At 42.2% G+C, this 18,432-nt stretch overlaps 1 protein-coding gene across 5 annotated transcripts in view; it reads left to right on the forward strand.

Annotated features, from left to right (window-relative positions):
• LOC148823015 (neurocalcin-delta) overlaps positions 1 to 18,432 on the forward strand; it is a 95,401-nt gene that overhangs the window by 44,501 nt on the left and 32,468 nt on the right. The window contains exon 1 of one of the 5 annotated variants that reach the window (XM_088928555.1): positions 6,702 to 6,883. The exons of the other annotated variants lie outside the window; for them this stretch is intronic. The gene's annotated coding sequence lies outside the window, so the exon portion shown is untranslated. Of the gene's footprint in view, positions 1 to 6,701; positions 6,884 to 18,432 lie in introns of those variants that run through there. 5 annotated transcript variants of the gene reach the window in all.

An 18,432-nucleotide genomic window follows, 5' to 3' on the forward strand; every position in this document is an offset into this window, starting at 1 on the left:
TTAAATAAACTGTTTTCTTATTTGTTTTAAAAACTCTTTGTTTTTAAATAGTGGAGTAAGTTTAAAAATCAGTATGAAACCCTTTGCCAGATGCTGGGTTTCAGCTCTCCTCTCACTTTTGTTTCTTGTTTCAATGCCTTGCTTGAATTCAACTAGTGGGCTTGAACAGCACCAAGGACACTCATTACAAGAGCCTCTGACAGAGTCATTCCCACCTGCGTCTGTGCGTCATTAATGGATGAGCAATAAGAGGCATTTAGAAAGCAATAGGAGAGCAACAATTTTAAAACGAGTCCTGTTCACTTTGTTTCTTGGAAATGACGTGCAGAAAAGTCTTGATTTGTGACATCTCAGCTCTGAGTATAGACATTAGTTCAGAATCAGCCAGTCAATCAATTGGTTCAGTAGTTGATTCTTTTTGGCTGGAATGAAGACTGTGAAGGACTGGAGGAAGATTCCCTGTGTCTCACTGTCCACACTGCAAGGGCACAAGTGTCCAGCCTCTTAGAGCACTGGCTGTTGCACAACAGGCTGAGGCTGCTGATTGGCTCAGAACGACTGGGCTGAGAGAGTTCCTCTCCAATGGGTGCAGTCTAGCCCAGACTCACACCAGCCACACGTGAGCTGTGGGGTGTAAGGAGAACTCTGAAGGACCCATCTTCAGTGGGATTTTGGAGTTTAGATCTTTATCCATAGCAGAGAGCAATAGAAAAAGTGTTTAGGAACAGTGCGCTTGCTTTGACATGAGGTTTGAAGAAGACCAGATTGTTCTGAACTTTTTGTTCAGCTGGAATTAAAGTGTTATGAGTGTAGCAGCTCCAGTTCGATGTATGAGTGAACGCCATGGGTATAAAGGAATGCATAAGCAGCTGTGGGCCCAGCATCCCCCTCAGAGTGGAGCTGTGTGGTCCTTCTCCTTTCCCTTTGATTCACAAAACACCTCTGAAGTGATGACAGTGAGCAGTAGGAGACATCAAAGGAAACTCTCGTTGTCCGTTAAGTAAATCATGAATAGGCAGCAGTTTGATGAGTATCTTGGCTGAATGCTTTTGGATCTGGCGATTAAGTGATTGAGTTTGCCGGTTTCAGTTCAGTCTTCTGTGTAGAGATGGCACCAGCTCATGAACTAGGAGATACTGTCCAAAATAATTCCAGTCCTTACACACTAAATATCGACTCCACAGGACTAACAGAAAGTGAGAGTTCTCCAAAGGCTTTGGCAGTGAGTGTGAACAAGGATTTTCTTTTTTTTTTCTTCCTACAGGAGGAGGTGTTTCAAAGTCACAGTCAATCATATCACAATTAACATACAACAAACACCCAATAGCGCAATGCTGTACAGGGCTCACTTACTGCACAGACCTGTTTTCCATTGTAATGATGTGTTTAAATCACTGGGCACAACACACACATTAAAAACGTGGACTTGCAAATAAGTTGGAAATTTAAAATCGAGAAATTAGTTACCTTTTTCCTATTTCTTCATATATTTTAACCTAGGGAAACAGAATGCTGCCATTACAATAGTCAAGTTTAATGAGCCATCATCCTCTTATTTAGTTAATGTTTAATCCATATCCTCAGTGTGCTTGATTAATTATGATGCAAATTAACTATTTTGTTATGCTCCTTTCAAATAAATGTACCAAAGCTTTGTATCGAAAGCATAGAAATAAGATAAAGTAGGGCTATAAAAATACCATATATTGGAAATCTGTACATTATAAAGTGTGATTTAAAGAGAGTTGGGGACTGTGACATCCTGATCTGAAAAGGAGGGTTAGTTTGAACAATGTCAATGTTGATATTCAGTTTGATTTGCATGTTTGATGTAGAGAGCCTAGTAAAACTATTCAAACATTCTAAAATAGTTTTGTAGCTTCTGTTTTAATCACTTAGCGGATAAACATGCTCTGTGCTTCAAGCAGAACCCATCTAACCCGTTGACATTCATTTTCTAATGATTTTGGACCCTGTCCCATTTTACCTTCTAGACATTGAGAACATTTGCTTTGAAATATACTTCAAAGTCACACTGTATCACGATCACCGTTGCTTAAAAGTTCTATCACCTTTGTCTCGCTCTGCCTGTATTGTTTTTTGAGCAGACAAGATCCCAGTCTGTGTTGGGGAATGAAGGCGTTGAAGTCTCACGTAAAAACTGCTTCTCTGTTGTGCTTGAAGGAAAAGAATCAAACTGTAAGGGTTTGACATGAGAGACAGTAGTTCTAAAAACATTTTAGACCCCATTTGTTTCTGGGGCAGCTGATAAAGGCTGAAATCCTCGACTGCAGGAAGAAGGCAGGAGGGTTTATTTGTAAACGAATCTCTAACCAGAGATTAAGGGGGAATATCTGTCCTGAAATGGGTGAAAGCAGTGGGTGATTGTGCCTGTGGTATATTTATGTAATGGAAACAAGTTCCTCCTATGCAAATCATCTTGGCTGCCCATCCTTGCACTGCATTGCTTAGAGGTGAATATCCCAGCTCATTTGCACATGATTACAAGGCCATGCACTCTTTTCACATGCTTCATTTATCTGGACAAGGTATGGATCCCACCCCCGTTCAGAAGCTTTGCAGCTCAAAGGCTCCACGGGGCTAATTCTGCAAGTCCAAGATGTATCCAGTTCTGAATAGCTCCACCTGCTCCGACACACAGCACTTGTCTGATAATCCAGTAAGCCTGTGTTAACTGTCAGTGATTCCTGCTGTGACACTCATGTGAAAGTCATTGAGGAGCTCGGTTTGCATAAACTGCCACGCAAAGTGATCTACTGTTCTCTTACTGTTCTTATCATCAAATACTCTGCAGGTTGAGATGTAAGATATGTTTATTATATACCAATTGCCAACTGTTTTTTAGTATGTTCCTGTTTTTTTTATGAAAACTCATTATTCTTTTAACATTTTTAATGTGTCATACTGTAGCCCCATGATGGACTGGCGATCAGAGGGAGAGCACACATGCGTCTGGGATAAGCGCCATTCTCATAATGGATTGGATGAGCGCTAAACAAAGCATTTCTTAGTTTTGATTTGTTGCTTGTTGCAGCTGCATGCCATTAAGCTGGTGTGCTGTCCTTCCTCTCTCATTTGGAAAAAATATAGTAAAAATCCAGTGCCTTAAAGAATTAGAACCTGCTTTATTTTAATGGCAGGTGTATTGAATTTTACTTTCATTTACTGCATCTCCGTTGTGTAATCTCTCCATGACCACATTACTGTAGTTATCAAATTTAAGAAATCAATGTAACAACAAACTAACGACATGCTAGAACAAGTAAGGAATTATTTTTTAAGAATCCAACCTACATGGCCTGCTCTATTGTTTAAAATTTCAGACTTCAGCTACAATAGGTTTAATCTATGCAGACCTCACTGCCAAAAGATATGACCCGTGTCATGCTGTGACTTTTACTTCATTTGATAAAAACCTGCACTTACTCATGGCAGGAACCCTATAATAAAAAATCTTAAAGGGACATGAGATAATCTTGGCCTAGTTTGTTTTTCACGTATGTGGTCTGAAAGGTGGTTTCTAAGAACTCAACAGATGTCCTTGAAAATTCTGAGAAAATCACTGCTTAAATATTGTGGCATGTCGCAGATTTGCAGAACTGAAACAGTAAGTTTTTAGCATCTCAAGATCACGTTTTGGGAAATTAAAAGTTAATACCGAATGTGTAAAAAAGACTGACGGAACCTATAATATTTTGACACATTTCATGTGCTTTTTAAAACGGTGTAACAAAATGAAATTTACACCCTGCCATGTTTTTGAAAATATTCTAAAGTCATTCTTAGGCTTGATGATTTTTCCTATGAGAAGAAACTTGTTTGCTTGTAGGAGCAGGAGAATGTCCATTTTAGGCCACCAGTTCTATATTTGAAATCTAAGAAACAAGACACTGAAATCCCACAGAGATGAGCCACACAATGATGCATGGGAAATCCGTCTCTTCTGTGGAGTCCAACATAGCCCTTCAGTGGTCTGATGCTGGCATTACTGTTACTGTTAGGTAACAGATTATCTGATGGATCTGTTAGAGTTCCTTTACCTTCCCCAAGAGAGTACTTACTTACCTTTAAGCTGTCATTATCTAATCACAAGGTCCCATGTCCAGCCATGTTACAGCTTATTTATAATTCAGTAGAAGCCTCTTGGTTTGATTTTAAGCAGTCGTTATAAAATGTACCCGTAAGTCAGAGTACTGCTAAGCAGACACGTTGCACTCTCAATGCTGAAGAGTAGAAGATCATACCCCCTTTTTTAAGTTCAAGTTCAGGTAGGCTTTACACGAACTGCCACTGTTTCAGGACTGTTCGAGAATTTCCAGGTTTCACTGCAGTGGCCCAAATAATCTGTGCACCAGTACATAAAATATTGAATTTGTCTTTTGTGTTTTTATGATGTGGAGCTGCAATGAAGTCAGTATTTGGGGAGTAAAAACAATTTGGGAGTTTTGGGAGTATATCGGTGTGAGCCAATGCTTGCAGAAAGAGGGATGTGGAGGTGTGGTTCAAGCTGAATGAACTGTTACAGATGGACGATCTCTTATAAATACATCAGGAAGTCCAGTCATTCGTTTCATAACATGCTGTGAGCTCTAAAAATACACCTATCGCAACTTTGCGCTGAAAAAATGCAGCATCTAAGATTAACACAAAGAACTGTTTAGCTTGATTCAAAAACTAGGTTGCCCTTATTTTTCCCTTGTCGTTTTAGTATTTTTTTTACATTTAAACATATTTCCTTTTACTTATGATTATAGACTCGCGGACATCACTCCAACATGCTCGCATCTGCTGTCGGAGAATCTGCGTCTCGTTTTTTAAACCTGTAGTGTCATGATGTTCACAACAGGGTAAGCAGCAGATGCTGACTGGGTCCTGGTTTTGTGTTCTTCCATTGTGTCGATCGTATAACATGCCCATACGCACACACCTTCACTCAGAGTCTGGTCTCGATGCTGGCTGTACGTCAGTGACCCAAGGTTCATGTGACCTTTCTTTTATTCTCCTGTCTCCAGACAGTGTGGGCCTCAAACCTCTATTCATCAGGAGCGCAGATGGTATTCAAATGAGGCTTTGTACAACCAGAATGTTGAGGCATTGTGAGCTTCACTGCAGTTTTCCAGATATATATTGGGTGGATATGCTCCCAATCCAGTCTTACTGTTCCCTGGAAAGTAACTAGCAGGTGTGTGACCACTGATAAAGGACCGGATAAAGACAATAGCTGAGACGGCTTGAAATGTCCCCGGTCTGTGCTGCCCATTGTGAGCTTTCCCATATCTGTCCATAGGAATGCTGAGTGTGACCTTACTTGCCAGCTCCAGAAATGTCAAGTGATTTTCTTTCAGCTCTGCCCCAACTACACCTCTTTGTATTTCGGCCAAAATGTGATCCTTCATTTTTAAAGACACCAATGCGTTTTATATTTTCACAAACAACAGATAAATCCATTCCATGACAAAACTCCATAGTACACTTGCTAGCAATATGCTGGGTTAAACATGCCTCCCTGTTGTGTGTGCTTGCTTTCAATCCAGCCACTGATTCCAGTGACATGAAACTTCCAGTTGAATGCTCTGCTTGTTTTGTGTTGGGTGTGTGAATGAAGGACATACCTCTCTCCCCACCTCAGCCTGTGTTCCAGATAACTTCAAACCCAGTCATTAACTATATGACTTCACCTGTAATCCATCATGCTATCATCCAACATATCAAAACACCAAGCAGAAGCAAAGCTATTAGAAAAGCTACTTGGATCTCAGGGGATGATTACATGAAAGTGTTTGTGCTTAGGACTATTTTGTTTATGATTTGCTATGTAAATAGTGTGCTGGAAATCAAGAGCAGTTAGGACATGTGCACGGTATTCCATTAGGTAATAGGATATAGAGTATTTTTTGCTGTTACAAATTTTAAAAAATCTTTGTTATAATGAAAACTTAAGCTTGCGTATTAACTTGCATACTTCTGCTCTCAGATTTACATGTATAGTGAATGCTTAAAATATTTTGATGTGTTTCTTTTTATTTTGGAGTCAAGCAGGTTTCTCATTAAATACGAATCTCTGTAATGGGGTGATATTTATATCAAGAAATATTCAAGTCAGAGCAGCACTCACTGTTTTTATCCTTTAAGGAAAAGGTGTAACTGTTTCTAAGATTTCAAGAGGCACGATTTAAGTGTGCCTACAAATCTGAGTGAAAAAGGAGTAGTTTTGTGTTCATGGCCTGTAATGCAGTGAAAAATAGCAGGGCTACAGTATCAGTATTTGTTTTCAGAAAACTGTTTATCTCCTCCACTTATATCCAAAAACAAAGATTATTTTTATTTTACCTCACAGGATGCAATTCTGTGTAAGGCCGCTCTACATAACAAAAAGAAAACTTTTAACGTTAAATTCTGTGGGAAAAAAAAAAGAGAGATATCTACCAAGGCAAAACTGTATTTTAACTTTCAGCTAATGTGCTTACTTTTTGAAGTGCCAAAAGCCGTTGTTGGCACTTTAGGGTGTTTTACAATGTTTTTGGAGTTGAAATAGTCTTTTTTTTTTTTTGACTGTGCACACAGTGTGACAGATGACCTATTGAAATCATTTCAGTGCAGTGTTCCTGTTGCCAAGGCAACAGAGGCTCGCTTTGGCTTTTCATCTGACCATGTGACAGAGGCTTTGACGTCAGCGGGAGGCAGAGTCTGGTACTCACCCCTGAGCTGAAGGATTCTGAGTGTCTTGTGGACTTTTGCGTTCCTGTTGCTTGCCGCTACTGCTGCTGCTGCTGCTGCCTCTGCTCTTTAGTGGTACTGCTATCCACTGCTGGGGAACTACTAGGGTATGGGGTATTAAAGACTCGCATTTCTACCAAGTGAGGTAAGCTGCCTACCTGTTGAGTCCTGCCTTTTTAACTAAATGTGATGAGAATCTCCACGTACGGTAACTACGGCACTTTTTCTGCAGAGAGGGTGTGGGTACGCTGGTGCAGCACATGCTGGACATTGGATGTGCTGAAATGGCATTTTGTTTGACTGTGAAGACTTGGAAAATAAAAACAAGCTGTATTTTGGACGCGGGGAAACCAGCAATAAAATGTTTTAGAGTTAATTTGCTCCCACGACTCTCGCTCGCCATAGATTTTGCCCGTCAAGGTTCTGTTTTCAGAAGGTGCTGTGGGAGGAATCTTTCCAAAGCCTTGCGTTTCAGAAGTCGTTAAGTATTTGCACCTGATATCTTGGAACTTTCATATCAGCATGTTAACGTCCGCCTTAGGGGTACATTACAAATCCTGGAAGGGGGCGGTCTGCTTAATTCGTACTGCAGTGCAGCGAGCTGGTGCTACAGGCACTGGTCCTTAGTGGATGCTGTGTGAGGTCCCTGTTAGATGAAGGAATAAAGCCTCTGGCTGTCTGTTCCATACACATCAGCACCAAAGTGCTGAGAGGCAGGCTGGCCTTCGTTTAGTGGGCTCTTGAAGGAAGCAGTACAGACAAACAGCCCCTGGGAGCTGAAGATAACTGGTCTGGTTTATCTCAAAAGAGGAAAACTCCTTTCTCCCGTGCCAGCTATTCGAAACAGCATGGGGGGACTGTCTTACCATCTGCCCCCGTTTGTGTCAGACTGTCACCGGTGCGGTAATGTGTGCAAATTGCATTTCTTGCAAATGGCACCAGCTGCAGACAGGAGGGTTTTATTTCTTCGTCTGGGTCACTGCAGTGACATAAATGCAAAGTGTTACTGTGGTCTTCTGCCTCGCAGGAGCTCATGAATACTCAAACCTAAGTGCATTGCGGGGTTTCTGAAGCCAGCAATAATAACATTAAAACGCATTGTCTCTGTAGCACATGCTTTACTTACAGTATCGGTTTTAGGCGACAAGGGTCCACACAGAGTAACCCTGTGCGGCAGGACGCATTATCGGTCTTATTTAAAACCGCTTTGCTGTTGTTACTGGCTGGTCAAAAAGAAAGGAAGCTGAGGTCAGGAGGGATATTTCGGAGAAGAAATTTTAGACCTTAGTTTTAACTTTGAGGTTTATTCTGTCCTTTTGTTTCCACTGGCCTTGTACAGCTTGTTTCGTCCTTAAGGGGGGAGTGAGTGAAGGGAGAGGACGCTTCTGAGGGAATCCCACAAAGTCCTGCTGGCACAAGGAGCTGATGGGAAGCCGTGCTGGCGGTCATTTCAGCAGGTTCTGTTTCCATAGGAGGAGATTAACATTAAGATCACTTTATTAGCCCTATACAATTTCTTGCATTAGGAATTTGTCTTTTCACATACTCCACCTTGCTGGTGTGAGACACACAGACAGGGAGAGAAGCTTGGGGTCAGAGCGCAGGGTCAGCCGTTGTACAGCACCCCTGGAGCAGTTGGGGTTAAGGGCCTTGCTTAGGGGGATTCCTCTGCCGGCTGTGGGATTTGAACCGGCAACCTTCCAGCCACAGCCACAGATCCCTAGCCACAGAGCCACCACTCCTTCCGTATCTGCACAGAGTTAGCAGCGCACACGGTGTCGCAGTGGAATAGCTAACCAGACACATTTCTTTCTTGTCATCTTAAAAAGAGTGCTTATTCTGGAATGTGTTCGTGTTGCACATGGATCCAAAGGAGGGTCACAGATCCTGGGGCTCATTGTTCTTGGGGGCGGTTCTTTCTGAAGAGACCGTCTGCGCCAGATGCACTGCAGGGTCAGAGGGTATATGTGAAGACATTTAAAGTCTGTAACTACTAAAAACTATTCAGGACCTGAGCGGGAGATTTTTTTTTCCTCCTGAGAAGTGTGATCTTCTGTTGAAAGCCTGAAAAGATCGATTGGTTAACGAGCTTTAGAATTACTCATCAGGTACATGTGAAATGTCTTTCAGTCTTTTGTTGTTAATCTGGATTTTAAAAATTATTAAAGTGTGATGTTACTTTTGAAATGTAATGCGATTGTGCTGCATGCATTTGTTTTTAGGGTTAAGTCAGTGACATGAGGAGTCTCCTCTAGGCTGCAGCCCAATATCAGTAATATACCAGCATATAAAAAGTTTCCATGTTCATCTTTAAAAAAAAAAATTGGATTGTGATAAAGTCCAGTTTTAAAAAAGGCAACAAAATAATAGAAAAATCTGAAAATGCCAGAATACAGAGCATTCCTATTCTCCTAACATTGTCATACGTTTCTTTTCATGTTGTAAACATTTTAGTTGTGCGTCGAATGTTAAGATTTTAACAATCCAAGAAATAACCAATTTTATACAGATCCATGTGTAATTTGTTTTTCAAGACATCCAGCAAATGTCGGAAAGTCCGTTTCATTTTACGGTAGTAGTAGCAATAATCCTGACCGTGAAGAGACATTAAGGGTGACACAGTGGTTAGCACTGCTGCCTCGCAATTCTGGGTCCCTGGGATTACTGAAGATCAAGATAAGATCAGAGAGATAAGGGATCACTTTATTAGCCATATACAATTTCTTGCATTAGGAATTTGTCTTGCTCTCCATGAGACACACAGACAGAGAGAAGCTTGGGGTCAGAGCGCAGGGTCAGCCATTTATCCGGCACCCCTGGAGCAGTTGGGGTTAAGTTCAGGGGCCCAACAGAGTAGAATTCCTCTGCCAGCCGCGGGATTTGAACCAGCAACCTTCCAGCCACAGGCGCAGATCCTTCGGCACAGAGCCACTGCTCCGCCACCACTCTGACTTCTTGGGGTCCTAACTCTGTGGGGTTTGCATGTTCACCCCATTTTTGCATGGGTTTTTTTTCCGGGTGCTTGGCTTCGGGGAAGACCGGCCCTGGTGTGAGAGTGCGTCTGTCTGATCAGTGATGGACTGCTGCCTTGGGCGTGGTGCTTGTCGTGATGGGAGTCTTTCTCCCTCACAACCCTGAATTGGAGGAGGTGGTGAGAGAATGGATGGTCAGCGTGCCATTCCTAACCAGCAAGCCTATTAGAAACCTTTCTGTTTCTCCTCCCACACTCGGAACTAATATTGCAACCTGTTGCTCGGTTTTCTGTAGCTTTACATTGTCCCGGCTTCCAGCTGCAATTACTGTGCAACCTGAACGTTCAGGTTTCAGCTCCAAGTCACAAATTTCTGTTTCAGTATAAAACCTTTCTTCGTGCTTCCGTTTCCTTGCGTTTGTCTATCTGAGCCACCGTAATGTTTGGCGGGAAAGTAGTTTGTGACTTTTCCTTGTAGAAGCTTCATGAAAACTGTCAACAAGCTCAGCTGTGGTGTGTTGACTTCTCATATCCGTAAGCAATGGAATTATATTTTTAAACGCTGCTTGTGGTTCTCGCCTTTTCCATCTCTAGCTTGGACTAAATGAGCTAAGGAAATGTTTTACTTGCTGTTAGATAATGAAGCCAGGGATTTCCTTTTTTTGTTACGTACAGACTGAAGAGAGACAGTTTTGATCAAGAAAAGTTCAATATTAACTGACTCCTGAATGGCGCTTCTGTAAGCGCTCAGCTGCTGTGCTGATGTTGTTTTCTGTGACAACCGTTGTGTTTGCAGCCTGCCCTGCTGCTAGCCCAGCCTGATGAATTGAACATGCAGGAAGGACGGATGGGCTGTTGTAGAGAGGGCACAGTTCTCTCAGGTCCGTGTATTCACAGAAAAGCTGTCCTGGCTTTTTTATTCTTTGCTTATTTTAGTGTTCTCCACTCGCGAGAGGTCATGTGACCTTCAGAAAGATTGCCTTTTTCGTACTCTTTTTCCCCCAATTCCAAGTAAAATAATATAGCCGAGATAAATGTGGAGAACGAGGTGTGTGAACAGCGAACAGGACGAACCCCCTGCACCTTAAGAATGAAAGCGGCCAAGATTTTCTGAGAATGTGAAGCGCGTTTAAGAACTGAATTGAGGACAGGCTCCGGCCCTCCTGTTTCACAGGGGCATCTGGTTGGGTGGTGTTGAGGTCGCTGCCTGAGAAGGTTGCGGCTTTGTGGAGGGGTCAAAGGCCGAGTCATGCCAGCATCAGCTGACTCTATTCTGAGATGCCTCAGCAGGAGGATTTTATACTGGAATTAGGGGAGGTGAGCAGCACGGCGCAGCAGTGGTTAGCATTTCTGCCTCAGAGCCTGGGACCCTGGGTCCAATTACAGATGTATGAGTTTGTGTGTTTCCTCCCACTATCCAAAGACACGCTGGTAGGTTAAACAGCTTCTGAAAAGATTGGCCCTAGTGTTAGTGTAGGTGTGTCTGTCTACCCTGCGATGGGCTGGCATCCTGTCCAGGGAGTTTCGGCCTTGCACCCACTGCTTGCTGGGACAGGCTCCAACTCCCCTGTGACCCTGTATTGGATAAAGCAGGTAGACAACGGACTATTAGCATTGAAAAACCATGATGTTCCTTGAGGGCAGTGTGAAATTAAATTTCTGAAACTGATGATTACTGTATACATACACACTAGAGGACTTGACATGTTTTCAGCAATTTAAGGAAAACTGTTTTTAAGGAGTATATTTTGTTGTAGTCATTAAAAAAGGAAAACTAAGTTATGAATTCTTCTAAAGTATCTCAAATACTTTAATGAAATCTCACTAACATGCTGTATTTTTTATTTTCCTAAAAGAATAGGTTTCCTAGATTAAAATAGTGATACAGACAGGTTGACAGGTTTTATGCTGATGTCATGTCTGAATGTGTGGGATATTTTATTTTAGTGTATGCAGTTTTTATTAGAAACACTATCTGTTTTTGCTTTGCCGGTATTGTTGTTTATTATGGCCTTTTCTATACTACTCCTGCCATTTTCATATTTCTGTCTTTGGACCAGCGCAGTGTGAAGATATCTGAGAGTAATTGAGTCTCCTCTTGCAGTCCAGAGCACAACGCAGTTCTGATGTGATTAAATTGTGATGCTTCCTCCCCCACTGCTTCCCAGCGCCTGGAGTAGTCCTCATTATACTCCCAGCTCCACGCGGCTCTGCACCGATCGCAGTAATGTATGTCCCTGTTACATAACACCTCAGTGTGGTAACAGGGTGTTTGCGGGGATGAGCTGTGGTCCAATCAGTGCAATTATCCTCTGGCAGTGATGCTGGCTGACATGTTGTAAGTGCAGCTGAGCTTTCCCCCATTGGCCCTGTTTAGATCCTGGTACACACTGGCCATTGCTACTGCCCATGGGGTCCTGTCTCAATAATTAGAGGTCATTGGGGTTGCCCATGCACCATGAGATTCGGGTCACTGGGATTTCCCATGCAACATGAGATGCAGGTCACTGTTCCTGAGGGTCTGGTCTACTTGCTGATATTTGCCGTTTTGATGGTTAAATCTTATCGTCATGCACGTGCGTTGAGCAAAGGAGCCATCACAAAAACCAAGTATGGAAATGAGAACAGGTGAATTGTTTGGAGATTAACTCGACTGGCAAGTCGTTATCAGCTGATCTTCTTTAGATGTTGACCATTGTCATCATTTTCATTAAATTCATTATTGATCAGTAATTTTGTTTTTCTGTGCCCAAATTTGCTCTGAATCTTACAAGACACTTAATATCTGTACTGATGCAGAATGAAAACACAATCATCTTGAGTTTTACAGTGGCTCATCGGGCACTTCCATAGCGTTAGATGCATTCACAAAAAGACTAGGTAGATGAGTAGAATTGTTCCCTGGCATAACAAAAACCCTGAATTCAATTTCATGCAAATGCCAGGTGCTAAGCTTTAGTAATAGAGCTAAAATATATTCATTAAGAATCTATCTAAATATAAGTCTATATGAAGACATATTCTTGGCCTGCTTGATTAATGAAGATGCACCGGCTGTGTCCAGCATGATGGAAGGTGGCCTGTCTAAGGGACAAGGTGCCCAGACAATGCAATGTTCTGCTTTGACAATCGGCTCCCTAGTCCAGAGTCGACATTCTCTGGAAGGGAAGCCCACTCTGTGAGGGACAGGCTATGTCTGAGAAGGCAGGAGGCTGCCACAGCAGTCCAGGATTGATCTAATCCGACATTCAGAAGAAATTCCAGGAAGAAATAACCCGTACCTCAGACCTCGGCAGAATGACTGTAACTCGCCGTCTGCAGGAAAGCGACCTTCATGCTCAAAGGTAACTTCGGGGTAGCTGTCGCAGTTTCAAAGGGCAATTCGGCATCTTCTGCAGGCCTGGAAATATCCGAGGTAGCCGCAGGGAGCAGTGGAGGGTTTTATTCCCCGGTGATTGTTACTTTGCCATCGAGAGACGTGAGCGAGGGGGGCGAGAGAGAACGGCACAGCGAGTGTGTTGTTGAAGCCCTATGCTGTGGTGGTGGTGGGGAAGAACCTCCTGTAGGAACACCTGCACATTGAGGGCAGCCAGCATATTTTCAGTCCCTTTAAACCGATTCAGAAGTGTCAGTTTTCCAGGGGGTACAGTGCAAGTCCACACAAGTGCTAGGATTACAGCGGCATAACATCAAAAAAATCAATAGGAGGACAAAACCCGTTTTCTCCACTTACCTGTGTCCAGTAAAATATATTTGGGCCCAGCTTGCCAGTGTCGGGGGCCCTTGCTGCATGACCCTTGCCTTTTTCCCTTCAAACAGGTCTGCTCTTCTCTTTCTGTTTTCTAAAGCGTTGGTATGACAAGACATCACTTTAAACACAAGCCGTCTTATTAAACTGCGTTAACTGCGAAGCTGGATCTGCTGCTGTTTTTCCTACAGTAGTTTCAATTGATGCACATTTTAGTATTTATAAATCATCATTAAATTTGTCCGGCATTCACATCACACAGAAAAGGATTAATTTGCTGTGTGCAGCTTTTGTTACAGTTTATGGTAATCGTGATCAGCAATTATGAATATTTATTTCCGTCAGTGAAGCTGTATGAAGTATGTATTCTTTCTTTAGAAGCTCATATACAAATTAAAATGATTTGCTTCTTGTACAGTACATGCTATTAGACGGTAGACCTATGTAAAAGTTGATACTGTAGATAGTGTTTAAAATATATGTTGTCTGTTTGTCATTTGTTACTCATTGTGCACAGAAAATGGTTCTGTATGTTTTACATCTGACTTTTGTTCAGATTGTCACGACTGTCTGTTGTCAGTTTTGCTTCTGATTCTTACACTGAAAAGTGGAGCCTGTATCAAAAAAGCATTTGTTTGCATTTGGTTGTTAACCTTTTCTTAATAGGCTTGTCTCTGTTTTAGGTGCTAGCTGTTGGTGTTAAACATTTTGAAGGAGAGGCTTACAGCGAACAATGTTGAGTAAAAGATTTAAAAGGAAAATGGTAAAAGTAAACCACCATTAACTTTGTCTCCCGCATGTCCTCGGTAAAAGACATCGGTGACGGGCCAGCCATCCTCAGCTGGCTGCAGCATTACGTGTTCGTGTTTATTTTGACTGTGTGGCAGCATTTCACTCACACTTCGCTCTGTGATTTTGTTTTGTATCTGTGTCTATTGTTGATTAAAACCAGTACACTCAAGTGTTGCATTTTCACTGTCTGTCAGTACGTATTAGTGAATACATGCTAAGAAAACAAGACTAGGCAAAATCCCAGTCTACGCTAATGTCAAAGCAAGAGAATAGTTTAAAATAGAGTAAAATCTATCTTTACAACTTAGTTGTGGGGCAAAATTCAGTTTACCACCCCCCCCCCCCCAGCTTCTGCCTTTTTGCCTGACATCATGTCCTTATTTCATCCAGTCCCTTGCCCTGACTTGGTTGTTTCTGAACACGAGAAATGTTTTAGCTGTGTGCTTCCTGAGGGACCACTGGAGGCATGACTGCTGAACCCTTGGTCTCACCAGGCTTCTGCGTGTTTGAGTTTTACCATTGTGCATTGAGTACATTTTGTTTTGTCAGCAGACCATTAATGATAAAACTAAGCCCGCAATGAGTGCCTGCTGTCACTATGTTGTTATTGTGTGATATAGGGGGTGTTAAAAATCTGATTCTGACACCAGCTTGGTGCATAAGCAAATTATAAAGGTGAATAATTCTGCTGTCTAAAGTCATCATGTTCCACGTGTTTTTGTTTTCTGGCACAGTTCCGAAGGATAGAGTATTATTCAGGCCCAATCGTAGACCAAACAAATATTTATTGATAATTTACAAACCTACAGTATAGTTACCCTGTATACAGGTACAGTATGTACAGTCAGTAGGTTTCCTGCTTACTACCAACCTAGAAAATTCCAGAATTCTGTCCCTGTAGTCTAAATTCACCACAAAACACATCTTTACAGGCTAATGTTAGAAAAGCTGTTGTGATAAAAATTGAATCCAACCCAGAACTAAATCTTTCTCTCCAAAACATGGATGCCCACAAATAAAGAGGAACCAATGCACATTCCACAAGACAGTGTAGGACCACAAGCTCTTCGTGATAATGCTCAGAAACTGGTGCTCTTTATAGTGCTCCTATCACCTGGACAAAATCTGCTTCCAAGACTGATTGGGGGGGGAGGAATTCTCCCTCAAATCAGCTTTGGTGATGTTCCTTTGCTTCTTTCCTTTCACTGTAGGTCTAAGCAAAACAGAATCCCTTGTTCCAAAACCATCTAGATAAGGCAATCAAGCTGGGAAGCGTAGGCGTTGCTGAAACCAGTCACAAAAATGTCATGCTACCCTCTTCCTTGGAAGGTTGAGACCTGTGCTGTACTGTTCTGCTCTGCGCTGCGCTTGATGGACATGCCTCTGGAGAAGCTATCACTAGCCAGCGGTGGCAGCCATGTCCGACAGCAGTTTCTCTCAGATACACCAGGTGGACCGTCTGACCAAGACCAGGGAAATTCAAGAGCAGAGTATCTTGTTGTTTTTGAGAAGGAGATGTGCAGGCTTTCCTGGGTCCACTATAATCAGGAGACAGCGTAGGAAGCCAAAGACAGGCTGTTGAATGAAAACTGGTGCTCTTATCTATTTTTCTGCTTCAGAAGAATCTTTTTTTTTCTGTTTGTCGTCAGAAACACTGAGTGGGATAGGACTTTATTTGGCCTTTTGCTCTGCTTGTAGGTAGATTAGCGTGGGGGAGAGATGCAGGAGAAGCTCTGGGGGTTAAGTAGGTTCAGCAGGATAAAAATAAACACTTGTGCGTTATGCAACTGTTGTACTCAGTCTTGCGAGTTAAATGAAGAAAAACAAACATCTTTTAATTCTGCAGACAGCAAAGCACCTTTCATTCTTCCATGTTATTAAAGAAGAGATTTTCTGCACCCTTGTCTCCAATACTTTGATTCTGGTATGAGATGAGGCTCAAATCTGTGAAAGATCACCTAAGCGAAGCAGCTGTACGGTACTGCCAAGAACCTCATTCTTAATACCTGGGATTATCACAACACCCAACACGATTGTTACAAACAATTAAAGACTCAGCACTCCAAACCTTTCTATCTTAACTGCTAACAGGTTTCTTTAAACTATTACTTCACTTATCTGAAACGCAAAAGTGGGAATCTGTATCATTACTGCTTATCATTTTAAAAGTTTATATCTTTGCTGCTTTTTTCAGCGGCGTCATAAAGTAGGTGGTTCCTTCTAGCTGTCAAATGTTTACCTCAGGTGTTTTTTTTTGAGTGGTGTAGATGGATTATCCCGAAATCTCATTGCTATTCAGTCTTCCATTATTGCAGCACTGATCTAACAATACCGATGTAAGTCCATTTAAACACGACATCGGGGAGTTTACATGTGGTGTCGTTGGTGTATAATGTAGCGATTCATGGGCTCGTCTTTACAGAAAAGGAGAAGGGCACGGGAAATGCCACCAACACAGAAATTACCCACCGTTTCCTGCCTGGAAAACCGATCTCTCTTAAATGAGCGCCAGCTCTGACCTGACAGACCTTGACGGTCCTTGGTCCCACCAGCTTTCAGCCTTGGGGATCGGTACATAGCTAGAGGTCTGACAGTTTCAGTTTTTTATTTCAAGAATAAGTGCGTATTTGTTCTTTCATTCAAAAGGTCATGGAATTAATCAGTAGAGATACAGTTCCCTTCTAATGATGTATGTCTCTATGCCGATGACATTTAGAAGATAATTTGGGCAGGTGCAGCAAAGCACATTTTTAAATGACCAAGCACAGTAGCTGGTTCGTCCTCAGCCTGTTATACCAGTCTGACTGTACACTTCAAGAAGGGATTCTCAACCAAGACGTCACCCGACAGAGTATGTACTTCCAGGAGCGATCCTCTCGGGATCATGGAAAGTCCCACAAGATCGTCTCAAGAACTGTATATGAGGCTTTTCCCTTTCATTAATGGGACATCATGTGGAAGCGCTCCAGTAAAATGAACTGCTTCAGTAGAAGCGCCTATTTTTTTCCAATTGACATCAAGCAACGCATCTTCAAACAAGTCACATCTCGTTGACAGCCATGACTTAGAGAGAACCTGTTCTGAGTGAAGGGTTCTTACTGGGGCTGTTCTGAGTGCAGAGTTCCTTGCTTGTTTCAGGCTAGAACGGCAGCATCCCACCTGATCTTGAGCCCAGGACGCTCCCTTTAGAGACCCAGAGTCTCTCAGCACTACTCCATGCTGCAGCCTTGTATTAAAATCCAAATCAAAACTCCCCCATTGACTCCCTGTAACATTTTTACCAGTGTTTAATATTCTCTTGTAGGTTTGTAATGTTGTATTTGTGGCACCATGGTGCGATTCTTGCAGTGTATTGCAGTGTATGACAATAATTCACCTGGTGGGTTAATCCTGCCACCCCATGTTCAAAATAGTCAACATCATTGCAAGGCTTGGCTAATAATAACTGAATATTTAACTTTTCTTTGAACATTGAGTTGATACTTCCTGCAAAGAGCAGTCTGTGGTTGGGAGTCATTCACAGTCAAAAACTGTATGGTGTTTTCCTGTTTAACAAATTTAGCACTGTGAATTGATAGTCAAAATGGTAGGGTGCAGTTCTTGCCAATTCTTCTCGGCTGGTTTGCTCAAGCTGTCTCGAGTCGCTTGAAGTTTGCTTATTTGTGGACTGAAGTTTTCGTGATTTCCATAGGTTCCCAATGTGCCCTGTTGGACATTTAAAGATGCTGTTGCCTGAGTGATGCTCCTTGATGGGTCTGCTTTAGATGTAGCACTTTGCGTTTAGACCACAAGTTCAAATCTTGTCTTGTCTGACCAGAAAACCTTTTGTCCATGTTTGCTTTATCACTCAGGGGCTGTTGCAAACCCTAGGCAGGATTTTCAGTTCCATAAATGCCCCTTTTGTGGCATGAATGGGATATTATTGGCCAACAGGTATTTTGTTCCCAGCTCAGCCACTGAACTCAGTAGGTTTCTTTCACACTGCACTGTATAAAACTTTGATGCAGAACTAATCTGAATGTTTGACTAGTAAAATAAAATCAATAGATCAGAGTCTTCTTCCAAACTGAGCAGCCAGGCACGGAGGACATTGGTGAGGAATACCGCAGAGACGGGCAGTGACCACTGTGAAAGATTTACAGTCAGTATTTTGAAACATTTAACCTATGTTTAATGCATTTGT

Source organism: Atractosteus spatula, chromosome 12 (genome assembly GCF_055471065.1).
Source record: "Atractosteus spatula isolate fAtrSpa1 chromosome 12, fAtrSpa1.hap1, whole genome shotgun sequence".
In the NCBI taxonomy this organism is placed as follows: Eukaryota; Metazoa; Chordata; class Actinopteri; order Semionotiformes; family Lepisosteidae; genus Atractosteus; species Atractosteus spatula.